Consider the following 25,054-nt stretch of genomic DNA (forward strand, 5'->3'; position numbering starts at 1 on the left):
TAACCAGTATTAATAATGAAGCTCCCAAATCTGTTAATACACGTGGGTCTCCCAGTGGGTGTGATCATATTGAATTCTGGAGAAAAAAAAAGATAGGTCTCCTTTTTGCTGATTTGTACCTTCTTCCCTTATTATCTTATATCAGCTTATGAAAACGAGAAACTTTCAGAGGTCATCCTTACCATCACAAGATGAGATCCTTATCACACTGACACGAGTTGATAAGAACGGCTGTTTTCTCCCATGTAACCTTAAAACATAATCCTGTTAAGCTTTAGCTATCTCTGTCATCTTATCAGTGAAAGTGGATGCTCCCCAGAAGCTCTCTGCCATGATCTCTTCTCCCACAATGGTCAGCAGTGTCATATCACTGAGAGGATCAGCATAATCTCCAGGTCAGTCGGGGAAGCTGGTCTGTTCGCTGCATTCCTGGCTGTGCCTGCAATAGCCCATGATTTATGGTGTCCTTCCTGGGATGAAACTGTAGCTGGCTGTTCCTTTGTCACCTCCCCTAGGTTCAGATGTTTGGATTTCTGGATGACTGGAAAAGCCAGTGACCCGAGATGTAAAGTCCAGTAACTCACTAAAGGAGCAGGAGGTTCAGTCTGACACTGCCAGACAAGCTGCTAAGAGCTAAGCTGCCAACTAACTACATCCTGCAGGAAAAATCATTTAGCAGGGATTTTCCTTGTACAACAAATCTACCTACAATATCTGCTAGAAGATCCACTAGAAAGGGGGGAAAAGTGTCTTGAATACAGTCCTTTAAGAAATCCGACAGCATGAATTACAATTCAAAAATGCACGCAATGAAAGTGTTTTGCATTTCATTTAAATGCATGAGCACAACTGAATCTATGCAGGGAACAGCACATAAGATCTATCTGTCTCTATTGAACTCTTATGAATCTGGAGCCCCGGCTGGGAGAGAATCAAGAGGAGGGAGATGGGAGGTGCTGAAAAGGGATTCTCTCTGCCTATGCATACAATAAGTCAAAAGACATCTTCTCTAAATTGGCATTTCAAAGCCTTTTTGAATCTCAAGTTGTATGATTTCACAGACCATGGAGATTAAAAAAAAAACCGAGGCTTAGAGGCCAGGAGGGGAAGATGCTGATCCTTCTGTAGCAAACACTGAATCAGGTCAACACTCTACCTGCATATAGTCTTCCTATTCTATTTTCCAATTCAGACAGTGTCATTTCTTGTCTGTTGCCTCCTTATAAAGCCCAGTTATATAATAAATCATCACACTTGCTTTAGAACCACTGCACTTCGATAATAATAGAATATTTCACTTTTCTCATTCTGTTTGTTGCACAGGATTAAGGTATATTAAATAAAACACTTTATAATAATAATAATAATAATAATAATAATAATAATAATAGTGTAACAGCAGGATTAGTAAAAATTGTAGTACAGTAGCTGTAATACTAGCATGCATTAGTTTCAATTAAAAATAATTTTGACAGCACTGTATTCTGTAGTTGCTTAGCATATCTATCTACCTAAATATATATTGTAGATGTGTCCTCATACATGTAGTGTATATATGCCATAAGGTTTGAGATGTCTTCCATGACTCCCAGATAGTAGCGTAACAAATGTTTCTTTAAAGTTTGCTGTTACTACCAATATTATTCTTATATTACAGAAGCGGCAAAAAGTTGCTCATAGTGTACTAGAGACACTAGACTGTGACATTAATCGCACAGGATTTGGTTTTACATACTGTACGTGCAAAGGTCCTGATTCAGCACGGATCACACGGCTGCATTCACATGCACCCACTAGCTGAAAAATATGCTAATGAATGCAATCGCACGGCAACCGCAGCACTATACCAAGATGCCCATCACTGTATAAAGCCTCCCACTTCCCATTACATGCATCTGCTAGTCAGCAAAAACATCGGTAACATCAAGTAACATCGGAATCATTTGTACAGTTGTGGTTGACCTGACCCTACCTCACAAACTGCTAAACTTCCTGTCGCCATCTATTATTAATATTATTATCATCCTTTATTTATATGGCGCCACAAGTGTTCCGCAGCGCCTTACATAGTACATAGAACTAATAAGTAAACAAGAAACAAGTAACTTACAGTACATTACAGTGCAGAACAAGGACACGATTTATATACTTTGCTGCAATAGCGATTGAAGCACTCACAATAAGCAGCCGGGAGTTGGAAGTCACGTGTTAGGTGTCCTTATGGGAGGTAAAGAGTAGAAGAAAATGTAAAGAGAAGCACATGAGGGAAGAGGTCCCTGCTCATGAGAGCTTACATTCTAATCTAAACCTCTGCCAGTGTATACAATCACAGGGGAGTAATTATGTACACCCCTGTAACAGCGTTCAAATGCACAGGCATGCCTGCATTCTGCCGACCACCCCCCCTCCACTTCCAAATGGTAGATTCCTGTCAATCATTATGAGATGGGACTGCATGCTCACTGCGATCACAGCGGCCGGTTTGTGCACGCGCACTGTGAAGTATACGCATGCGCAGAGCACAAACATCAACTGGCTGCTTGCAAACGCAGCCGTGCAATCCAACTTGAATAAGGCCCAAAGTCGGAGATTAATTACAATGGAACTTGGTATAAGAAAACACGGCTGCTCACATCAGAAAAATTTCCTATTTGCGCAAATTAATGTCCACTTCTTTAGTCAGTTGAGAAATGTCTGCCACCAAATACACTGCAGAGTGCTGCTCTCATTTTAAGCCCTTCCCCAGGGGCTGAATCTATGCATATATGAAGACAACAGGAGGCGCACAATGGAGAAGTAAATAAAAGCAAATTTACTTATAGTATGCAAGGCTCACACACCTGGGGAAAACAAGAGAGAAAACAGTGCTGTGGTACAAACACCCTATGTCAATTATCAAAATAGTTTGTGATTGTATATGGAGCTAATTGAAAATTAAAATTACTCGATAGGTATATATATGAAAAATCAGGACATTTATTCATCTAAATATATAAACAATTCAATAAAAAAACATACAGGTATGCATGAAACATGAGAATCTGTTAAAACAGTAAAGCACAGTAACATTATGTTAATATAACCATCATACACAGCAGTGAGTGGATCAATGCATCAATAGAAAGTTTGTGTCAAAATGAATCCACTTTCATGTAGCAACTATGTCAAGGTTTTTTTTACCCACAGCCAATAATAGAATGAAACTGCAAAAGCAGTTCTGACTGCGCATGTTCCAAGATATGAGCAATGTAAAAAATGGTCAGTCACCTGTATTATACAGAATATAGGGCCTGATTCAGAGCCGGACGCAATTAGCGCTCGCTCGTCCTGATAATAGGGGTGGCTATTCAAATGAACCGTTCGCTGTTTGCGGTCTGTTCTCGCCTCTAGTTCTGAACGAGCGAACAAAACTTGCAGACGTTTTTAGGGAAACTACGCCCCCTGGCCGCTCGCATCCTACGTCATGTCCGCTATTTATTAGATTAATCGAGTACATCGAACAGGGTATGAACTGCTCGCTATTCTTGTGGTCGGTTTTTGCTACCACAACTTTGCGAGCAGTTCTGGCTATAAAATAACCCAGTGACTTGGTCAATGACGCTGCTGTTTTAATTATGCACACCCATAAAACGCCCGTTTTGACCTTTAAGAACGCCTGCGTTCTGATCTCCACTCCCTGTTTTCAAGCACCTTCCCCTGTTACCACCCACATACACCTCATTCTGTCACTCAAATTATCAGGCTTTCGCTATTTTGCGAGCACATGAATTTCGACCGCACTGACTGGTTCGCGCATGCGTATAATGATCCGTACGCATGCGCAGTTGGCCAAACATCGCTCGAAGCGAATGAGCTGCCGCTTACGAGTGGCTCTGAATCAGGACCATAATTCTGTGTAGTCCTACAGCCGTGTCCGACTCCAGCAAAATACGCAAGTCTCAAATCATTGGATCAGCAGATGAGGAGTGAGTATTCCCTTGTGATGTGAAGTGGGAGCTCCCTACGGATTCACTAGACGTGGGCAGACACCCACTGTTTGTGTCCTGTATTGGCACTCACACACACACAAATGTGTCTTCATACATTTAGCCTCAGTGAGCCATGTGGCATAAGATGCCTGGCCAGCGTGAGACACCAGTGCAATTTTGCTAGCACCAGGTATCTTTTTTGCCCCTAAATGCATATTAGTCACAATGTGTTGTCATTAGGATGCAGCAGGATATTGTGCTGATTACATGTACATCTGTGTGCCAGTGAGGGCTTGATTCAACATGCAATACAATTGTGATCGCTGCTGCATAATCAGATGCAATGCAGCTGTGAAAATATGCTAATGCCTGCCACAGCTCACCCAGCATAGAGACGCCCAATACTGCTTTCTCACATCCGTAATACCTTGCAGTCCTGCATATACATCAGTAACATTAAAGCACATCGGCCCCTCACGCACAATGACAGCACAGTCTGACCCATCACAGAAATTGCAAGTCTCGTTGCAAGAAGAAGGCACTTCAGCTGCATAGGCAATCACAGTGGCCCATGCAACGGCGTTTAAATTGACAGACACTCCTGTGTTTCCGCAACCAATTCCCTGTCACCACCCCAAATGCTCACGGCCTGACACTCACTCTGCGATGGATTCCTATCTATGTGCGTGATTGCAGTGCAATTGCCATGCAGTGCAGTGGATACGCATGCGCAATGGCTAACAATCGCTTGATCTGTGTATGTAGTTGCAATTGTGATCACTGCTGAAACAGACCATGAGTCTGTATATGAACCAACACCAAATTTGATGTGAAAAAAAAAAAGGTTTGGCTGCTGCATTGTAGCATATCATACACAGATTCTGCCTCAATTGCACACAGATATACAAGTGTTGCATATCAAATAAATCAGCAGAGTCTCCTGGTACGTCTTAGTTGCATTACATTGCAAAAAAGATGCCCACATAGACATCCGTAACCTGGTGTTCCAAGAGGGGCTGTTTGGTGCAACTGCAACACACACACACACACTACATGTAATTGATTTAAGGCTGATGCCATTTATTCTTGGGCAATTGTTGCTTGATTAACTATAGGTATGATAATTCTAATTTGATATTGATTCATCCACTATTTTGTGTACTGGCACCGTAGCCACAAATTTTCAAATTACACATACATCTATATTAGTATATTATAGACACCTATCAGCCATAACATTAAAACCGCCTGCGTAATATTGTGCTGCCAAAACATCTCTGACCCAACAAGGCATGGACCCCAAAGACCTCTAAAGGTGTCTTGTGGCATCTGGCACCAAGACGTTAGCAGCAGATCCTCTACGTTGCGAGATAAGGCCTTCATAGCCCAGACTTATTTTTCCAGCACATCCCACAGATGCTCAATTGGTTTGAGATCTGGTGAATTTGGAGGCCAAGTCACCATCTTGAGCTCTTTGTCATGTTCCTCAAAGCATTCCTGAAAAATCTTTGAAGTGTGGCATGGTGAATTATCCTGCTGAAAGAAGCCACTGCCATCAGGGAATACCATTGCCATGAAGGGGTGTACTTGTTCTTGAACAATGTTTAGGTAGATGGTATGTGTCAAAGTAACATCCACACAAATTCCAGAAGCCAATGTTTCCCAGCAGAACATTACACAGAGTATCACAGTGCCTCCGTCTACATGTGTTCCTCCCATAGTACATCCTGGTGCCTTCTTTTCTCCAGGTAAACAACGCACACTCATCTGGCCTCCACATGATATAAAAGTAAATGTAATTCATCAGACCAAGCCATGTCTTTCCATTGCTCTATAGTCCAGTTCTGACACAAGCCCATTGTACGCGGTTTTTGGCTGTGGACAGGGGTTTGTATGGGCATTCTGACAGCTCTACACAGCCCAATACACACACCTTTCTATCATAGACAGCATTAAATTTTCAGCAATTTGTACAGTAGCTCTTCTGTGGAATAAGGGCCTGATTCAGAGCTGAACGCTCTGACCAGAGTGCATGCTCTGAATCAGGGCCCTCCTACCGTTTTTTGGAGCATCCTACCCACAGCTATAGCGAGCGTCCATGATGATGGTCGCGATGGTCTTAACCATCACAACCATCGGGCTTGTGATGGAGACCCTGCGGTAGGGTCTCGCTGCCGCAAGCCCTGGAGTGATTTTGGCTCTATCAGAGCCAAAATCACTCCCACTGACATCACTAGTGATGTCAGTGGGGCCGGCTTGAGTCGGTAGGCTTTCCCATGGGAACGCCTCCATCTGGCAGGCACGCCCCTGGCACGCCCCACCAAAGGTGGCGTGCTGTCAATCAACATCGACAGCACGCCCCCCTTTGGTGCGAGACCCGGAGCGATGGTGAGCCCGTCGCTCGCCGGGTCTCGCGCATGCGCACGACGGAGCTCCCTCCATCGTGCGCATGCGCAGTGGGGAACATCGACCCGCTTGCGAGCATCCACCTAAGACCGGACGGTCTAGCCTTTGCTCCTCACGAAAATAAATGAGCCTTGGGATTCACCGGTAGTCCATCCTTGGACCACTTTTCATAGGTACTAAGCACTGTGTACCAAGAACACCCCACAAGACCTACTGTTTTGGAGATGTTAAGACCCTGATGTCTAGCCATCACAATTTGGCCCTTGTCAAAGTTGCTTAGACTAGTACACTTGCCCATTTTTTTGCTTGCAACAAATCAACTTCAAAAACTGAGTGTTCATTTGCTGCCTAATATATCCCAACCCCTGACAGGTGCCATTGTAACAATATAATATATAAAGAACCGCACAACGCTACATCCACTGATCCTGGTGCAAGGTCAAAAACATAGATATAAAGACATCTATAGAGCAGGCTCAAGAAACCCCAATACAGATGAGACCAGCTCTCCTTCTTCCAATGATAATCAAAATTTAATATCCACATCTCATGACTTCATGGTAGCACATCAATAAGCAGAACATAAAGCATTGTCAGCATATCATACTGTACTTCTAGGAGAGTAGCAGCTTCGCTGGGATCCGCAAAGATTCCCAGCATAAGTTCCCTACAGCTGTTTCGGTGCATACCGTCGTATATAAATATATATAATAACTGCAGATTCAGCACTCTCAGCCATGTTTGGCTCACGGTTGGCCATCTTTGAATTTCAAAAATAGCGCTGAGGTGCCATTTTTTAGAAGGGGATGCTCGGTTCTCACCATTGAATTAAATGGTGAGAACCGCTCATTGGCTGAGAGGCGGAAGGCTCGCCTCTCTCAGCCAATGAGCGCTCCGCACCAGTATATCTGGACCGAAATCCTGCAGCGGGGCTGTCATTCGGGTAGTAGTGTCCTTAGAGGACACTACTAATGTCCGTGGGCTCGGGTAATTTGTGTCTTTTTTTTGCCAGGACAGATCTACGCATAGGAGGAGGTGAGTATGAAATTTTTTATTACAGGTACACCTACTGGACAAGAGGACAGATTGGCTTCAGAGATACATAGGTGAGTATGTGAGATAGTGTGTATGCATGTGTGAGTACATGTGTGTGTGTGCATGTATGTTTTAATAAAAAATTGTACTTTTCTACGGTGTGTTGTGTGTTTATTTTAATATTGCTTTTTGCTGTGGACCTAAAAGAACCAGCAAGCCCATAATGCCCCACATGCTGATACTTGTGGTTCTCCAAGTACCAGCATGCAGGGAAGGCTTGCTGGGACCTGTAGTTCCACAGCAAAAGACAATATTTGTATTTTCATATGCACCACACTTTACATAGTCAACCCAGCACTCACCACCCAGGGGTGCTGGGGATAGCCCTGGGCTATTAGCCTGGGCTGCCCTGAGAAGTGGGACCCCTTTATTGGGGGGGTCCCCAACTCCCCAGGGATCCCTGGCCTGGGCTGATTAACGATCAAGGGTGATGCTTCGGTAGGGGGCCCAGTGAAAGGGCTCCCCTGGCTGTGGCATCACCCCCCCTCTTAAAAGGGTTCGGTGCTGGTACTGAGAAATACAGGGGGGGGCCTATGCATTTTTCCCCCTGTATTTCCAGAACCAGGACCAGCTCAGAGCCCTGTGTGGGTTGCTCTAAATACGAGGGACCCCCTATATAATTTGTCCCCCATATTTTGGCAACCAGTACAGGTTCTAAAAAGCTTGGTGCTGGTTGTGCTTAATATAGGGGACCCCTATGTCATTTGTCCCCTGTATTTAGCACAACCAGGCTGCAGCCTGTTAGCTCTCTTTCGTGGCTGCTACCCACTAGGACTTCCGGCATCTTTGCCTGGTGGGCGCCAACCTGCTAGGGCTTTGGTGTCTCTACCTAGTGGGTGGCAGCCTGTGTTAGCTCTTTTTCATGGCTGCCTCCCACTAGGTCTTCTGGTGTCTTTGCCTTGGGGGCGCCAATCCACCAGGACTTTGGTATCTTCACCTGGTTGGTGCCAACCCACCAGGGCATCAGTGTCTTCACCTGGCAGGCACCCACCCACCAGTGCTTCTGGCGTCTTCACCTGGGGGGTGGCAGCCACCTCCCCAGGGCTTCTGTGGTCCTCTTCAGATGCCACCACCTCCAATGACGTCGCGAGTCATGATTGGCTCGCGGTGGCCATCTTTGAAAATCAAAGATGGCCGCTGCGAGCCAATCACAGCTCACGATGTCATCATTGGCGGCACCCGACAGCTGTGGGACCGGCGCCTGTGTGGGCATTCGTGGCATGCCTGGATTCAAAAATGGATTGGCTCGTGGTAACCATCTTTGAATTTCAAAAATGGTGGCGCTGCCGTATTCGGCAGAATTGCTGGTGGGAATTGGATCCTCATGGATCCAGGCTCGCTGCCAACACCCACACCGCCACCAGACCCTCTGCCACTGCTGGGTCCCACCAACACCCTCGCCGCCACTGCTGACATGCGCGACCCGCCGACGACACCAATGACACCTGTGCCACCACCGCCGCTGATGTCCCCACCACCACATCTGTGCCCCTGCCGCTGCTACCATTGTTTTTTTCCAGCACTGTTATCGCCTGCAAACGACGACCATAATGTTGCACCCAAGTAAAGCCACTATGACTACACCTGCTGGAGGCTCCTACTAAGGCTGCACAACAAGTTGAAAAGTCCTATCTCTACAATGGTGCATTCTTGAGTTAATAGTTTGAAACCTGTAACTTTCTAATTTACCTGAACCACAAAAGCACATACCCTGGCACAACAGCTACATAAAACAAACCCCAAGTCTAAATTACACCCCTACCCTGAGTTATGCCTTCCCAAAAATCCCCATAGACTATAGCCGAAAAGGGATCCTAATTGAGAATGTCAGAAATAACTGACAGTTGGAGCTTTACATTACTCCAATGTCCTCATTTGTTTATGCTTTTGCACTGAAATTTGTCATGCAGCACCGTGCGACAGTTCTACCTGCCCCTACCAAATTTCAACTCGGTACCTCCTATAGTTTTTGAGGTGTAGCCCCATAAACACCCTGCTCCCCCCCTTCGGAATTCTCTATGGAGAAATCAGTTTTTTTAGATGCAGCCTTAATATAGGGGCACGACTGTGCCTTTATAATATATAATAAAGTTGCCGATTCTAGGTTGTGTGTGTTTGTTCAGACTAAGGCCCTCATTCAGACCCGGACGCAAGTGACCGTTCGTACGTTCGGCGTACGTAAAAAAATATTTAAATTCAAGCACTCGCTCGTATTTTCGCACGCAGACAAACATCCTCCCCAAACTCAAGCGACCCCTCCTCTAACTAACGAGCGTGCCAAATAGCGAGCGTACATCCCCGAAGTGGCTTGAAGGGAACGCACGCACTAGTACTACCCGGAAGTTGGACTGTCAGATTTCGATTAACTGCTCGTTTATTCTGCCTACCTCCCTCAATCGTATCATGCCAATCAATATATCAATTCGCTAAATTGTTTTTTTTTTTTTTTTTTTAACACAATGCAATAAACTTTATTCAAGTCCGTGTTTGTGTTTACCCGCAGAATACGTACGGCTTAAACATTCGCTTTTAATTGTCAAAATACATGTTAGCCTCAATTAAATAATTGTTCTATTTGTTTTTCTACCCGCATATTTCCCGGAGTTCATTTCTTTATGTAAATTTGCTTACGCATGTCACTGCATCAAGCCTATCATAACTCTCAAGAGATTTCTGGCCCTGTCGAACACATGACTCATACACTAACCAATAGAATTGGTCCTGTTAATTACCCAAATACATTAGCCATTCCAAAAAATTTGGGGCACTTTATTAAAAATGATTTTTAATAAAAACACCATTGCCATCATGAGAGCCTCCGCATTCACCAGGCGCGAGCTGCTGGTGCTAACGGAGGTCATGGATAGGCGGATCACCAGCCAGCCTCCACCCATAACCAACCGCGAAAAGCGTTCCGCTTATGCGGAGGTACGGGCCCGCCTTCGCTCCTTCGGCTCACGCCGCCAGATTTTTTTGTTGGGTTTTGGTTTTGGCGTGTTTTTTAATGTGGTTTCAGTATTGTTGTATTAATCCCCACACTTTTCTCACCCACAGAGGAACAGAGGCGTCGGGCAGAATTATCCGCCTGTGTGGCCCGGATGCGCCACTATATAATCGGTGTGCTGGTGGTCCTTGACCATATGTCGGTCCTCCTTAGGGATTAGTTTTTTTTTTTTTGGCCCATTTTAAAATTAAAGTGTTATTTTCGAAGTAACGTTCTGGCTCATTCGTTTTTTCTAAATCACAGATTGTTTACCCTGACATAAGTAGACTGTTCCTGCAAGGATTTCCATTTTTTGACACTAAGATTGTGTGTTGTATTTTTATGTAAAACAGACCCTGAAAACATATTATATTTTAGCTCAACTGGCGTCAGTACTGGATTACCCCTTAGTCAAATGTAACGTGTGTGAACCTGGTTACACTTGCTTGTAACGTTCCAAAAAAGGTACAAAATTTCACTCTCAAAACATTTATTCACAACATAACTGAAAAATCAAAGTGGTCACTCACAAACAAAACACACAGTGAGAATCACAAATACAACACATACCAACAAAACCAAATAAAAAAAAACAAATCAAGAACTGGTTGACGAAGGACCATGCCAACATGATTCCACAAATATGGCGTTGCAATATGGGTTCCATAATATATCCCCAAAATGTCCACATACAGGTTTTCTAAGGGTAGCAGGAAGTAGTCATCATTGGAGTGACAAAGATTATGTGAAAAAACAGAAGATGGAGAAAATAAAAATAAATAATTAGATGTTCTCAAACAAGCCCTACCACTTTAGGTATAAACACTGTTGTTTTGTCAATAATTACCTAAATAATCTGGCCACCACATCATCGCGTATTGCCCCCCCACATACTGACCTCCGACCAACCTCGGGGGGGCCATCCTCAGGTAAGGCATCCTCTGGCTGCATTGGGACACCACTCCTTATGGCGATGTTGTGAAATATCCCACACAGGACCACAATTTTTGATACCATATCCGGCAAATACATGAGCTCGCCACCAGAGCGGTGGAGGCATCTGAATCGGCCTTTTAAAAGGCCGATACAGCGCTCCACCACTTGCCTGGTGGCTGTAAGTGCAGAATTATACTCACTTTGTGAGCCACTGTCTCCTGTGAAAAAGAATAGTCAACATCAGGATCACTCTGTATGAAGCTTAACATTGTTATGTACTAAAGGTCTCCACTTACCCAGAAGCCACGCATCACCAGCTTGTAGGTTGGTTAATTTGTGCCATATCCCTGATTGCCGGATGACGAAGGAGTCATGTGCACTTCCTGGTAATTTTGCATTCAGGGACAGGATCTGGAGGGAGGCATCACATACCACCATTACATTGAGGGAGTGATAGTGTTTACGGTTTCTAAATATTGCCTCCAGCCATGCTGGAGGCTGAAGTGGTATGTGAGTACCATCCACAACCCCTATGATGTGTGGGAAGCCAGCTATTTGATAAAAATTGGCCTTGGCCACACTAAGGGCACCCATATCCAAAGGCATTTGAATAAAATGATGGAGGTGCTTGAAAAGTGCCTCCATCACTGCCCTCAGGATCCGGTAAAAGGAGGATTGTGAGATGCCCGCCACTATTCCCACTGTTGTTTGGAATGATCCTGAGGCACAGAAATGTAACACCGCCATAAATTGCGTAAGTGGTGGTATTGCTGTAGGACTGTCAATTAGCCGCTCAAGATCACTCTCTATTAATGAGAGAGTTTCTATGATGATTTTTGGAGGAAGACGGTAGCATCTTAAAACCTCATCATCGGGCATTCCGAAAAGGGTGACATGTGTTCAAAATATCTGGGGCCTTGCACGCCTACAATGCCTATGCCTGGGACGAGATTGAGGTTGGTCGGCTTCCGGGAGCATGGCCAGAACAATCCGACCCATATCAACCTGAAATGGCAAGATTTGAATGTCAGGCTTTTTACCCCCCAAAAAAATTATACTTTTTACTTAGCTTGAAGATACCATCCATTGATGCTTAAATGCCGGGGTATTGTCATGATATGTTGAAACTGGAAATAATCACAATATAAATATACATCATTTTATGCTGGCCATTTCTGTTTCAAAAATTTAAGCAAGACAAAACATAAAAGGGGACACACACACATTTGGGCAAAGAGCAAAACGACGTTGCGCACACTACGTCAAATTGAGGCCAAATGTAAGCAACAAATGCTACCGAGAAAACACAAACAATTTTAAGGGATGAATAAGCATTTCACAAAGCGCTAATTAGTTCGCAAATACAAGTAACAATAGTAAGTAGTAAAAATGCGCTAATTAGTTCGCAAATACAAGTAACAATAGTAAGTAGTAAAAATGCGCTAATTAGTTCGCAAATACAAGTCACAATAGTAAGTAGTAAAAATGCGCTAATTAGTTCACAAATACAAGTCACAATAGTAAGTAGTAAAAATGCGCTAATTAGTTCGCAAATACAAGTTACAAAAACGCAGCGTAACTAAAATTAAAAAAAAAAACAGATTTTGGATTTGGAAAAACAAAGGTTACATGTGTAAGGCCAACCAAAGTTGCGTAAAGACAAACAAGAACATTTCCAAAACAGTTTAACAAATGAACTTACCAAGAGATAATATATAAGAATCCGGATCAAAAGGTCTTTGGGGCAGAGCCAAAATAAGACCTAAGAGAGATGAAATGACGGGAAAAAAATATAAGAAAATTCTTAACCAGAATGAGAGACAAATTGCCCCAAAGTTAGACTTCCCCAAACTTACCAAAACTGGAAACGACCAAAAAATTACAAAACGAAAACAAACGAACGGAAATCAAAAAACGAATATATCCAAAAAAACTACTTCCAAAAGCGCAAACTCCTACACCAGCCAACAATCAACTCCAACCAACGTAACCTCCAACATTCAAAAAATGCCACCTAGAATTGAGACCCCCCAAGCCATAAATAGTGTTTCGTTTCCCGCACAAATTAAGGAGGGATCATAGGAACGCACAATCAATGATGCGGCCGCAAAATAAGGACGCATGTATAAATACATCACGAGACAAAAACAAAATTCTGGTGTATTTCTTGTTTGAAGCTCAGACATGGCTACAGACCAGGGAAACATTGGACAACAGTCTGGCGGTAAGTATTTCATGCATTTTGACTCAATGATTAATTAGAAACATAATATTGTGCAAGTTGTGAAGTTGAGAATTCTCCAAATTTACACAAATAGGTGAGGAGGATGACATGGAAGAGGCTGCTGGGCCCAGTATTCCGGGCAAAGCTACCAAAAAGAAAAGGCAGCCACATGTGGCCACATGTGAGAATGTGGGAAGAGGTAGTCATTGAGGTCAATAGGGTGGGTGATTATGTCCGTCTAGCCCGGGATGTCAAATGGCGGTAAGTAAACACTTGACCACCCTAAAACCAAAAACAAAATCAAATAAAAAATAATGGTTCCATTTTCACCCACAGGTGGGGCGACTTCAAATATCGCCTGAAACAATAAATGGCGGACAGGGCTAGGCATGCAAGGGGGACAGGTGGAGGTCCCACCCCTGTGTCATTGGAGTTGACTGATTTAGAAGAGCTGGCACAGGGGTGTGTGCAGGCTGTGGAGGTGTTTGGCGTGTCCAACATGGATACGGACATGTAAAATAATGGACAGAATATCCGCACAAACCACTTTTATATTGATTGTCCTTCCCAAATCACAGATTTATGAATAAACTATATTCTTTATATAGGGAGGTGCTCCCTGGAATAAGAAATCATCATATGAAAACAAAAGAAAGCAAAGTATTCCTATAATGGGGCACACACGGACTAATCACAATGAAATAACATTCTATTGTTGACCCATCTGAAAATAATTAAAATATAACTTTTATTGTGTCTTTATAAAATAATTAGGCGAAATAAAGTGACTAATTAAAATAAGTATATAATACTTAAGGTTCTTATATTAAACTTTAAGTCTCCACTGTAACTAGCTCCTGTTTTATTATATTCAGGGTTATAAAGCATTAGGTGTCACAATCATATGGTGTGCGTCAGTTAGTACTCATATAAGGAGTTACTTTTGAGAGAAACTATCTGTTGAGGCTCATAGATCCTACTCTGACGCCGGACAGCGCTCAGTGTGTATCATTAGCCATACAATTATGTATTCCCATATATATCAATTATGATTAACAAGAGGTATTTATTATCGTAAAGTACCTCTTATTCATATTACAAGTACCACTACTGCGCACACTCTTATCTACAGTGTTATTTCTAACCCAAACAATGGCAATCCTTATAGAGATATTCACTCTTTCATTACTGTCCTCATATTAGGTAGAACCACACCGTTACTCAGCTGCCTCTAGTGCGATTGATATTTTAATTAGTATATTAAACAGGGCAGCCGGGACACCTATATTATATAGATTTCATACCCTCTTTTATATTGTCAGTGTATCAATTGTGTTGCCAATACTCTACTACATGCTGTTATTAAAAAACATATTCTACTTCCACACACATATATTCTTACTCCTATGCAGTGTAACTCTGCCTGATTATTAAGCAGTTAATATAGCTTTTTAATCCGCTGTCACTGCTCTCATAGTGCGGTTATTTTATTATGTTAATTCATCGCCGCTGTAGCTGACATAATAAGTCTACCTACATCGGCGCTGCTATATTTAGCAGTCACAAATAATTGTCTATGCAGCCTACAGCATATATAGTACATCCACAGTTGTCAGCACACATGGCAAACTCGTTCTTGATATAGTTAAAGGAGTAAATGTATCTATTGTGTTGCCAGTAAATAACCGGTCTCGTTGTCACACACACACATATTTTTTGCTCTCTCATAGGCAGTGTAACTCTGCCCAAATAATTAGCCCTTGATACAGCTATTTACTCCGCTGTCACTGCTCTCATAATGCATTTATATTAGTGATTCATTGCCACTGGTATTGACAAGGTAAGTTTGCCTATATTGGCGCTGCTTTGTTTAACATGCACAAGTATCCTTCTCTGCAGTCCACAACATGTGCAGTGTGTCAGCGGCTCCCAGCATATACGGCAACCCCGTTGTGGTACAACTACAGGAGCTATCGTGGAGACATAAAGTTTACAGGACACAGACCACGCTATGCATCGCGTGTCTGTGTATACACATCCTAACGCGCGTTTTGCCCGTCGGCTTAGTCATAGGAGCAACCAGACCTCCGGGTTGCCTCAAACTATATCCAGGTCTCCATCCAATCATCACAGTTCTCTTTGATTGATGTTCCTTATGGCCAATAGAAATTGCCTGTCAGCATTCCCATTGTTTATTGATGCCTTCTATAGAATTGCTATGTAAACAAAGGATATAAACTACCTTTTAAATTAACCTATTATTATGGGATGTGACCATTTATTTTTAAACAACTATGTCAAAATTAATAAATTATACTACTAAAACTATAACAAATTGAATTAATAAACACCATCTATTATAGTGAAATACCATATACCATATTAATAATCAATTACTGAAACAAATAAAGTGCTGGTAATTTCTACATCCTGTGAATAGGATGTAATAGGATATGGACCTTATCCATAAATAAATTAGTGATACATTAAATTACAATATTAATATTATAACCATTTATTATTTCGCCTAATTATTTTATAAAGGCACAATAAAAGTTATATTTTAATTATTTTCAGATGGGTCAACAATAGAATGTTATTTCATTGTGATTAGTCCGTGTGTGCCCCATTATAGGAATACTTTGCTTTCTTTTGTTTTCATATGGATACGGACATGCCAAACTTTGCGGCTCCTCATGTTGTCCCAGGTAAATATTGTGATGTCACCAACTCTGAAATGTTAATGTGCCAATATGTAGATTCTAATGTGACTCTTTTCTCATTTTTCCAACAGAGACACAGGCGGATGAGTCTGCTCCAGAGGGGAGCCTTGGCCGCAGAATTTCAGCAGGCTCGGCAGGGGATGAACCAGTACATCCGGCTGAGAACCCTGCAGAAGCCAGTCCAGGGCAATCCCCCTCGCAGGCAGTGTCCCTCCTCACAGAACTCAATTTTAAATCGGATTTCTATACGGAGATTCTGCAGAGGATGGACGCCAGTCTGGTACGGGTGGCTGAGGCCCTGGAGCAAAATGCTGTGGCCAACGTGACCATTGGTCAGGCCCTGGCAGAAAATACCAGGGCCAACATCTGCATCGCCACTGCCCTGGAGCAGCTCGTTTGCCAGCTCATGGTGGAGCCGACCTCCCTTCCTGCTGGAACATCAGGATCCTCCACCTCTGGCACAACATCAGCCAATCCTCCAAATGTGCCTAGCCCTGTGCCTAGTCCAGAGGCCACAACATCTGCCTCTGGACAGGCCAGCCCAATGACATCCCGGACCCGGTCTGGCACCCTCCCTCCCCCAGCCAAACGTCCGAAAAAACGGTGACAGCATTGGCTACTTTTCCCACACTCCTGTGCTTGCCTCATATTCCTTTCTGGCCAAAACTTCCCTCTCCTTTCTTGTGAATTGTTTTTAATTTTTGCATTTCCGTGTAACAAAAATTTATTGTTTGCACAATAAATATTGTGGAATGAACACTGCCAAAAATGTTTTGGTGAAATATGTGCATTTATTTTTTGGGGGATACCAATAAATTTACAACAAATGTACGACTTTGTATTCTGACATTATTGTAAAAATGGGTTACATTTAATCCGGGCCCACAAGCCAACAACATTCAACCTAAAAAATTACACATTGGAAAAAAAGGGCTCGTTAAGGAACGTTTAAAACATTAACTAAGGAGGAAAAATCACCTTGCAAACACAAAATGAGGCACCAAACCTAAACATGATGACATTATTGTTACAAAAGTTCAAAAATAACACATTGCGGCCAAAATACACCCCCACAAATGTACGCTAATTGATTGTGTAATCCAGACATTAGCAGCTATGATTTCCACCTGCGTTCGGTTTTGTGCTATCCAAAAAAACTGCTTTCCAAACACATACCAAGCCGGGTTTCAATCAAACACTAATTGATTTTCTGACAAGCCGTGATTAATCGATGCTACATCGTGGAGAGCCGGGATGGAGAAGAAGGCCATCACCACTGTGGTCGAGTTATCCAGCCCCTAAGCTGTGCGAGCATTTTGAAGGGAAAGAGGATCATCCAGTGATGTATGAGTTGGTACGAACACATTTGACGTTCGCATTTGTTAATGTATGTACACCCAAAAAACGCCTCGCCACGCCTGCGTTTTTCCATCTCCTCCCCCGTCAACACCCCAAAACGCCCTGTTCTGTCAATCACATTTGACATGTCACTTCCTGTACGCTATTTGACGAACGAGACAAAAAAAGCTCGCAATCTGCCGTATGCACATGCGCAGTGTAACACCGACGCATGCACGGTTAGTCAACATCGGAACGCAACGAGCGTACTGCTGTTAACGAGCGGCTCTGAATCAGGGCCTAAATCTCTTGAACCACTGAACAGATTTTGGTAGGGTTTTCACTATTATATGCAACATTGGTCAAGGATGGTTTAGGTGCATGAACCATTCATCTGTTACAAAAGGGAGTTGAGCAGTGACTATTTTAGTGAAACAGTCACAGAAAAAAATCTAACATTAACCACATTGAAGTAAAGTAGCTGCCCATAGTGCTGAAACAACAAAGTGAGTGCCAAAAAGAGCTGTCAATGGCCCTGATTCAGAGCCGTTCATTAACAGCAGTACGCTCGTTGCGTTCCGATGTTGACTAACCGCGCATGCGTCGGTGTTACACTGCGCATGTGCGTACGGCAGATTGCGAGCTTTTTTTGTCTCGTTCGTCAATTAGCGTACAGGAAGTGACATGTCAAATGTGTTTGACAGAACAGGGCGTTTTGGGGTGTTGACGGGGGAGGAGATGGAAAAACGCAGGCGTGGCGAGGCGTTTTTGGGGCGTACATACATTAACAAATGCGAACGTCAAATGTGTTCGTACAAACTCATACGTCACTGGATGATCCTCTTTCCCTTCAAAATGCTTGCACAGCTTAGGGTCTGGATAACTCAACCACATTGGCGATGGCCTTCTCCTCCGTCCCGGCACTCCACGATGTTGCATCGATTAATCACGGCTTGTCAGAAAATCAATTAGTGTTGGATTGAAACCCGGCTTGGTATGTGTTTGGAAAGCAGTTTTTTTGGAGAGCACAAAACCAAACGCAGGTGGAAATCATAGCTGCTAATGTCTGGATTACACAATCAATTAGCGTACATTTGTGGGGGTGTATTTTGGCCGCAATGTGTTGTTTTTGGACTATTGTAACAATAATGTCATCATGTTTAGGTTTGGTGCCTCATTTTGTTTTTGCAAGGTGAATTTTCCTCCTTAGGTAATGTTTTAAACGTTCCTTAACGAGCCCTTTTTTTCCAATGTAAAATTTTTTAGGTTGAATGTTGTTGGCTTGTGAGCCCGGATTAAATGTAACCCATTTTTACAATAATGTCAGAATACAAAGTCGTATATTTGATTTAAATTTATTGGTATCCCCAAAAAAATTAATGCACATATTTAACACAAACATTTTTGGCAGTGTTCATTCCACAATATTTAATAATTGTGCAAACAATAAATTGTTGTTAAATGTAAATGCAAAAATTAAAAACAATTCACAAGAAAGGAGAGGGAAGTTTTGGCCAGAAAGGAATATGAGGCAAGCACAGAAGGAGTGTGGGAAAAGTAGCCAATGCTGTCACCGTTTTTTCGGCCGTTTGGCTGGGGGAGGGAGGGCGCCAGACCGGGTCCGGGATGTCATCGGGCTGGCCTGTCCAGAGGCAGATGTTGTGGCCTCTGGACTAGGCCCAGGGCTAGGCGCATTTGGAGGATTGGCTGATGTTGTGCCAGAGGTGGAGGATCCTGATGTTCCAACAGGAAGGGAGGTCGGCGCCACCATGTGCTGGCGAACGAGCTGCTCCAGGGCATTGGTGATGCAGATGTTGGCCGTGGTATTTTCCGCCAGGGCCTGACCAATGGTCACGTTGGCCGCAGCATTTTGCTCCAGGGCCTCAGCCACCCGTACCAGACTGGCGTCCATCCTCTGCAGAATCTCCGTATGGAAATCCGATTTAAAATTGAGTTCTGTGAGGAGGGACACTGCCTGCGAGGGGGATTGCCCTGGACTGGCTTCTGCAGGGTCCTCAGCCGGATGTACTGGTTCATCCCCTGCAGAGCCTGCTGAAATTCTGCGGCCAAGGCTCTCCTCTGGAGCAGACTCATCCGCCTGTGTCTCTGTTGGAAAAATGAGAAAAGTGTCACATTAGAATCTACATATTGGCACAATAGCATTTCAGAGTTGGTGACATCACAATATTTACCTGGGACAACATGAGGAGCCACAAAGTCTGGCATGTCCGTATCCATGTTGGACACGCCAAACACCTCCACAGGCTGCACACACCCCTGTGCCAGCTCTTCTAAATCAGTCAACTCCAATGACACAGGGGAGGGACCCCCACCTGTCCCCCTTGCATGCCTAGCCCTGTCCACCATTTTTTGTTTCATGCGATATTTGAAGTCTTGCCATCTGTGGGTGAAAAAGGAACCATTATTTTTTATTTTATTTTGGTTTTGGTTTTAGGGTGGTCAAGTTTTTACTTACCGCCATTTGACATCCCGGGCTAGATGGACATAATCACCCACCCTATTGACAGCAATGGCTACCTCCTCCTACATTCTCCACTTCTGGCTTGCACTCATATTCCTGTTTGCCTGTGGCAGGATGTCCACACACTTCTGAATCAAAACCTCCATCTCCTTTCTTGTGAATTGTGGCTGCCTTTTCTTTTTGGCAGCTTTGCCCGGAATACTGGGCCCAGCAGCCTCTTCCTTGTCATCCTCCTCACCTATTTGTGTAAATTTGGAGAATTCTCAACTTCACAACTTGCACAATATTATGTTTCTAATTAATCATTGAGTCAAAATGCCTGAAATACTTACCGCCAGACTGTTGTCCATTGTTTCCCTGGTCTGTAGCCATGTCTGAGCTCCAAACAAGAAATACACCAGAATGTTTTGTTTGGCTCGTGACGTATTTATACATGCGTCCTTATTTTTCAGCCACATCATTGATTGTGCGTTCCTATGATCCCTCCTTAATTTGTGCGGGAAACTAAACACTATTTATGGCTTGGGGCGTCTCGAGTCGAGGTGGCGATTTTTGAATGTTGGAGGTTACATTGGTTGGAGTTGATTGTTGGCTGGTGTAGGAGTTTGCATTGGTGGAAGTAGTTTTTTTGGATATATTCGCTTTTTGATTTCCGTTCGCTTTTTTTCGGTTGATTTTTTTTTTTGGCGTTTCCTGTTTTGGTGAGTTTTGGGAAGTCTAACTTTGGTTCAATTTGTGTCTCCTTCTGTTTCTGAATTTTCTAACGTTTTTTTGGCGTCATTTCATCTCTCTTAGGTTTTATTTTGGCTCTGCCCCAAAGACCTTTTGATCCAGAATCTTATATATTGTCTCTTGGTAAGTTAATTTTTTTAATTGTTTTGTAAATGTTCTTGTTTGTCTTTACGCAACTTTGGTTTTCCTTACACTTGTAACCTTTGATTTTCTAATTCCTAAATCTGTTTTTTTTATTTTTTTTTGCTGCGTTTTTATAACTTGTATTTGCGAACTAATTAGCGCATTTGTATTACTTTCTATTGTGACTTGTATTTGCGAACTAATTAGCGCATTTGTATTACTTTCTATTGTGACCTGTATTTGCGAACTAATTAGCGCTTTGTGAAATGCTTATTCATCCCGTAAAATTGTTTGTGTTTTCTCTTTAGCATTTTTTGCTTACATTTGGCCTCAATTTGACGTAGTGTGCGCAATGTCATTTTGCACTTTGCCCAAATGTGTGTTTCTCCCCTTTTATGTTTTGTCTTGCTTAAAATTTGGATTCAGAAATGGCCAGCATAAAATTATGTATATTTATGTTGTGATTATTTCCAGTTTGCACATATCATGACAATACCCCGGCATGTAAGCTTCAATGGATGGTATCTTCAAGCTAAGTTAAAATTCTAATTTTTGGGGGGGTTAAAAAGCCTGACATTCAAATCTTGCCATTTCAGGTTGATCTGGGTCGGATTGTTCTGGCCATGCTCCCGGAAGCCGACCAACCTCAATCTCGTACCAGGCGTAGGCGTGCAAGGCCCCAGATATTTCGAACACGTGTCACCCTTTTTGGAATGCCTGATGATGAGGTTTTACGATGCTACCATCTTCCTCCCATAATCATCATAGACACTCTCTCATTAATAGAGAGTGATCTTGAGCGGCAAATTGACAGTCCTACAGCAATACCACCACTTACACCATTTATGGCGGTGTTACATTTCTGTGCCTCAGGATCGTTCCAAACAACGGTGGGAATAGTGGCGGGCATATCACAATCCTCCTTTTACCGGATCCTGAGGACAGTGATGGAGGCACTTTTCAAGCACCTCCATCATTTTATTCAAATGCCTTTGGATATTGGTGCCCCTAGTGTGGCCAAGGCCAAATTTTTACCAAATAGCTGGCTTCCCACACATCATAGGGGTTGTGGATGGTACTCACATACCACTTCAGCCTCCAGCACGGCTGGAGGCAATATTTAGAAACCGTAAACACTATCACTCCCTCAATGTAATGGTGGTATGTGATGCCTCCCTCCAGATCCTGTACCTGAATGCAAAATTACCAGGAAGTGCACATGACTCCTTCGTCATCCAGCAATCAGCGATATGGCACAAATTAACCAACCTACAAGCTGGTGATGCGTGGCTTCTGGGTAAGTGGAGACCTTTAGTACATAACAATGTTAAGCTTCATACAGAGTGAGCCTGATGTTGACTATTCTTTTCCACAAGAGACAGTGGCTACCCTTGCACGCCCTGGCTGCTCACTCCTTATTTGGCTCCCACACCAGGGCCACAAAGTGAGTATAATTCTGCACTTACAGCCACCAGGCAAGTGGTGGAGCGCTGTATCGGCCTTTTAAAAGGCCGATTCAGATGCCTCCACCACTCTGGTGGCGAGCTCATGTATTAGCCGGATATGGTATCAAAAATTGTGGTCCTGTGTGGGATATTTCACAACATCGCCATAAGGAGTGGTGTCCCAATGCAGCCAGAGGATGCCTTACCAGAGGATGGCCCCCCCCGAGGTTGGTCGGAGGTCAGTATGTGGGGGGGCCATACGCGATGATGTGGTGGCCAGATTTTTTAAGGTAATTATTGTCAAAACAACAATGTTTATACCCAATGTGGTATGGTTTGTTTGAGAACATCGAATTAATTGTTTTTATTTTCTCCATCTTCTGTTTTTTCACATAATCTTTGGCACTCCAACGATGACTACTTCCTGCTACCCTTAAAAAACCTGTATGTGGACATTTTGGGGATATATTATGGAACCCATATTGCAACGCCATATTTGTGGAATCATGTTGGCATGGTCCTTAGTCAACCAGTTCTTGATTTGTTGTGTTTTTTTGGGTTTTGTTGCTATGTGTTGTATTTGTGATTATCACTGTGTTTTGTTTGTGAGTGACCACTTTGATTTTTGAGTTATGTTGTGAATAAATGTTTTGAGAGTGAAATTTTGTACCTTTTTTTGAACATTACAAGCAAGTGTATCCAGGTTCACACACTTTACATTTGCCTAAGGGGTAATCCAGTAATGACGCCAGTTGAGCTAAAATGTAATATGTTTTCAGGGTCCAATCCAACACCCAAAGGAATCCTGTACAATCAGTTGGCTTCGTAATATTGGCCTAAGCAGCTTGCACCCCAACTAGGAACCTGTAAAATGTAGTAAGATCTAATTGTGACTACACCAAAAAAGGGAAATGAGATTGTTACTGTTAGGTGTTTCTTGTGCCTGTTTTACATAAAAATACAACACACAATCTTAGTGACAAAAATTGCTAATTCTTGCAGGAAGAGTCTACTTATGTCTGGGTAAACAATCTCTGATTTTGAAAAAACGAATGAGCCAGAACGTTACTTAGAAAATATTAATTTATTTACATTTGGCCAGAAAACAAAAAAAACTAGTCCCTAAGGAGGACCGACATATGGTCAAGGACCACCAGCAGACTGATTATATTGTGCCGCATACGGGCCACACAGGCGGCTAATTCAGCCCGACGCCTCTGTTCCTCTGTGGGTGAGAAAAGTGTGGGGATTAATACAACAATAATGAAACCACATTAAAAAACAAGCCAAAACCAAAAAAAATAAATAAAAATATTTAGAAACTAACCATAATTACACCATTAAAACCCATCCACCCAAAATGGTGTAGGCGAAAAATACCAGGCCAATCAACAAATTCCGACAGGTGTGATATGTGTATGTCGAAATCTGCAGTAACAGGTAAAGGCAATCTGCAAAATCACCAAAAGTCTAGCAAAAAACTCCAAAAAAGGGAACGACACATCATTACATACAAACAGTTTGTGGCGAAAAAGAAACCAAAACAAAAACATACCGGAAGAAAAAACGGCAGCTCCAGAAGGCCCTCCCTCGTCCTCCTCGGAGGTGCCTCCATTCCCCAACGATCTGGGCGGGGTAATTACCGATTCCGGGGAGGGGGTAATTCGAAGAGGGGTGGTTGGAGGAGAGGGAGAATTGGGACGGAGGGGAAGGAGCCCCGAAATTTCCCCCAGAGGGTCTTGGAAGGCTGCGGAGGAGTGGGGAATAGGGGAATTTGGGGTTGCGGATGGTTGGATGGGGGTTGGGGAGAGTGGCTGTGAGCGCCGTCTGGGCTGATGATGATGGCGTAGTCTTTGCTGGGCCCCTAAAAGATGTGAAACAAATAGTGGTTAGTTTCAACACAAATCCGAGAAAAACACCATTTTCTAATCCCCCCAAAAAAAAAAAAAGGCCATGCAGATATGAGTACAATGAATAAATATGACCTACATGGAAAACATGGCCATGCAGATATGAGTACAATGAATAAATATGACCTACATGGAAAACATGGCCGTGCAGATATGAGTACAATGAATAAATATGACCTACATGGAAAACATGGCCATGCAGATATGAGTACAATGAATAAATATGACCTACATGGAAAACATGGCCATGCAGATATGAGTACAATGAATAAATATGACCTACATGGAAAACATGGCCATGCAGATATGAGTACAATGAATAAATATGACATACATGAAAACATGCACACGCAGTTAGGGCCACAAAGACAAACATGAAAACCACAGTCCCTAAAACTTACTTTCTGCAATCTGCATGCGAAAGCATGCCAGCAAGCGGGGCGTCCGCCGTTGCAGGTCCGACCACCTGCGCTCCAGCTGCCCGATCTGGCAGCGTGAGCCGAAGGAGCGCAGGCGGGCCCGTACCTCCGCATATGCGGAACGCTTTTCGCGGTTGGTGATGGGTGGAGGCTGGCTGGTGATCCGCCTATCCATCACCTCCGTTAGCACCAGCAGCTCGCGCCTTGTGAATGCGGAGGCTCTCATGATGGCAACGGTGTATTTGTGAAAAATCATTTTTAATAAAGTGC

At 43.2% G+C, this 25,054-nt stretch overlaps 1 protein-coding gene across 1 annotated transcript in view; it reads right to left on the minus strand.

The window, feature by feature from the left end:
* Positions 1-822, minus strand: part of VWC2 (von Willebrand factor C domain containing 2) — a 582,935-nt gene extending 582,113 nt beyond the window's left edge. The window contains exon 1 of the mRNA XM_088445627.1: positions 183-822. The gene's annotated coding sequence lies outside the window, so the exon portion shown is untranslated. The remainder of the gene's footprint in view (positions 1-182) is intronic.
* Positions 823-25,054: the final 24,232 nt, after the last annotated feature.

The sequence above is a fragment of the Taudactylus pleione genome, unplaced genomic scaffold, assembly GCF_031769625.1.
Source record: "Taudactylus pleione unplaced genomic scaffold, aTauple2 ptg000386l, whole genome shotgun sequence".
Lineage (NCBI taxonomy): Eukaryota > Metazoa > Chordata > Amphibia > Anura > Myobatrachidae > Taudactylus > Taudactylus pleione.